A 3263-nucleotide genomic window follows, 5' to 3' on the forward strand; every position below is an offset into this window, starting at 1 on the left:
CCCCCCCCCCCCATTCCTATGTAGTGCACTTTGTGAGAAGCTATTGGTACATGAAACGCCTTAATTAAGGAACACACCTCAACTTTATCCCACAGCTCTCTTATTTCTGAAAAAAGGCACAACTTATACTGTGGATTTGTAAAGGATAAAAAACAAAATTGTACACACATAAATGTATTATGAACACTAAAGTAAATGAATTCTATGTAATACTATATTAATGAAATTTAATATAGATGTATGCATTTCTTTTCTTCTATAGAGTATACGCACATATCTATATTTGATAATCTCAAATATAAAAGCAGCCCTTTATTTAGGAGTGAAATCTAGTTTTATTTTCTTCTTTTACGCTCAAAGACTGTAGTGTGTAGCTTGCTTTAGAGCCCTGGAGGAGATCACATCGAGCAGTGATCAGCACCATTGCCTCAATCACCCCATCCAATCTCCATGACGCTTAACCCTTTACATACAGTATGCACTACATTTGAGAGAAATGTCTGTAAAGTAGTTCTAACAGCTCTGGCGTAGCTTGCACATCTTGCACAGTCAAGTGATCGGTTGTTCTTCTGGTGCTTATCATTGCTCTTACACAGATCAATTGAACCCAGATTTAGGTTTTAGACAAATGTGTGGTCTTCTCACTCTAGTAGCACAAGAGCTATTGAGCGACATGTGTTTAGACGCGTCTCACTCATACTATACACTGGACTGGCGAGCCGTTGTAATAATGGCCTCCTTAGTTACAACATTTTCTCTCTAACTGCTTTGTGGTAATGAAGTATGCTGCATCCAAACTGTGACTCTATTAATCCAAGTGGCATCATCTCGCTCGCTCTCTCTGTCTGTTTTTCTTACTTTCATCTACCCTCCCTCCATACCTCGTTCTTCTGAATGTGAAGATACTAACTCCCAATTGGTCTTAACATTGGGTTAGGTCCTTCTAATATTTCCTTGCATTGCTGTCACTGCTCCATACCATTTTAGCATCTGTTTTTTGTATATTTTTGTACTCATTCTTCTTAACCAGTAAACCGACTCTAAACATCAAGTGTGAGGCTCTGCATGCTTCATCATCGCTCTAGAGCCAATGGTAGCGTCAGTATCACCATTTGTTTTCTTTTGTTGCCAATTCGAAGGTGATGATGACGTTGAATGCTTTTCCGAAGACATATACAATAAATATATGATAACCAAGTGCATAAAGAGGCTGGACAGCCTGGGAATGTGTAAATAAAATGCTCACACTATTTTTACCTAATGTTAACAGAGCTTTTTGTAAATGTATCTTGTGCTCAAACTCTGCTGTATCAATATGGATATTGTAAATACAAAATAGCTCAGTCGGTCATCTGTCCTCATTAAGTAGAACTATACAATTAAATTAACCTTTCAGTGTTATCCCTGTTCTCCCTGTTAAGCTATTGTTTTGTATTTAGAGTGTAATATGACTAGCCAAAAAAACGAAGTAGGAGTTTGACTCTTGGGAAGTTGTGGAGGATGCCATACAATCCTGTATGTTCCATCAGTCTGGCTCTATGCACTTTTACATTCAGTGGTTGGTGTTAATTATTAGCTTAATTCTTCTTTTTTAGCACAGCACCTGTTCCAGGTGTTTAAAAATGTGGCAAAATTAAAAACCGAAGAAAGGGATTTTTGGTATAGCTCATTCACAAACGGTTGTATTTATGTTTTTTTTTTCCTTTTTGAATAGAAAGGAATAGCCTCAGACAATTGAAGATTCCACTTATTGCAAAATATCTGAGATATATATGACTTTTCTCCTCATCATATTATACCAGGCATTTAGTCCTAAAACAATATTGGTCAACTGCAGAGATTAAAGCGAGACTGTAATTTACAAAGGAATAGCTGAATTCATTAGCAATAAAATGCACTGCATTGTTCTATTCAATACATTCAGAAGTTGTGAACTGCTAACCTACATCCTTGTAGCAAAATGGTCTTTTTTTACCAGTAGCATTTGGGCATAATGTTAGCTTAAATGTCCAAAATTCAAGTAAATTTTACTGTAAAAGTCACTTTACTTGTTCCGCATTTTAGCTAAATGCTAAACAGCACACAACTATTTAGCATTTACGCTGGTTTAACACATGAAAATAATGATGCTAACGTTGCAGCCTTACTTGGTCTCTTATGACAACTAGCTTTTAGTGGCCAAGGTTAGCTAACATTGGCAAATTGTAGGTTTATTATCCTGTAAAAGGCACTTCACATGATTTACACCATGGATGTTTTAAGAGAAGATTTACACAAGCTTAACAGTTAGAAACTGTGATGCTAACAGTACAGCCTTAGAAATAGAATGCTTGTCCGGCCTGTAATAACAAGTAGCTTTTGGTGGCTAAGGTAAGCTAACGTTGCCAAATTTAAATGCATTTTGCTGTTTGATAATTGCTGCATTACAGATTGAGTCCAGCAATCTTTGATTCTCTTAGCCTTTTAGCTTAACGCAAAGCTGTTGTTTAGCTAAATTGTTAAGTGCCGTTTTGCATTTAGTTAAAACAGAGGATTAGCATAACATAATTTAGCAGTGGCGGTTGTTAAGCAAAGATCACAGTCTCGCTTTAAACTGCAGTGCAGGCCTACAATAATAAAAAATAACTGATAAAGGGAAGTCATGTATCAGTACATCTACAACAAGTAAAGAGGATGCTCTCTTATGTTGATTTCTAATTAGACTTCAGTTCATTTATTCCATCCCTGTTCCCACAGTTCTAACTTAGTCAGAAAACCATGAGCTCTTGACAGTTCAGCCAGTTCTACAAAAGATCATTTAAATATATAAAGCTATAAATAAATTAAAATATGTTGTATGTTTTCTATTATCTTGTAGAAAATACTTTTGTAAGTATGTTGAAAGTATAAAGTATTTGCTGGATTCTGCTTCCTTTGACAACAGTGACAAAACAATAATGTACAGAGGAACTTGTGTTGACAAAATGTGGCTGTGCAATTTATGTACATTTGCAACTAGACCTATTAAAGTTTTATTTAGCTATTTTAAAATCTTTGATCTGTGACATTTTGTGTATGTAAAATGCAAATTAAGCTTGATTTGAGTGTGTGCAAGAAGAATCACATTCATGAAATACTAAAGCAGGCCTAGATAAATGACAAGCAGCAAGAAGGACCATGTTCAGACTCGAGGTCCAAAGGCAGAACGGAGTGCGTGATGGAGGGATGTAACAGACTGGTTTGAGCAGTGTCTATTCCTCAGCAAGCCTGACCTACATACAGCC

General features: G+C 36.2%; 1 protein-coding gene across 12 annotated transcripts in view; it reads left to right on the forward strand.

Moving 5' to 3' along the window:
* LOC117959835 (disabled homolog 2-interacting protein-like) overlaps positions 1–3030 on the forward strand; it is a 149496-nt gene extending 146466 nt beyond the window's left edge. For all 12 annotated transcript variants that reach the window (XM_034897165.1, XM_034897166.1, XM_034897167.1 and 9 more), the window contains one exon: positions 1–3030. This exon is cut by the window's left edge and continues 887 nt beyond it. The gene's annotated coding sequence lies outside the window, so the exon portion shown is untranslated.
* Positions 3031–3263: the final 233 nt, after the last annotated feature.

This window comes from Etheostoma cragini, chromosome 16, assembly GCF_013103735.1.
Source record: "Etheostoma cragini isolate CJK2018 chromosome 16, CSU_Ecrag_1.0, whole genome shotgun sequence".
Lineage (NCBI taxonomy): Eukaryota > Metazoa > Chordata > Actinopteri > Perciformes > Percidae > Etheostoma > Etheostoma cragini.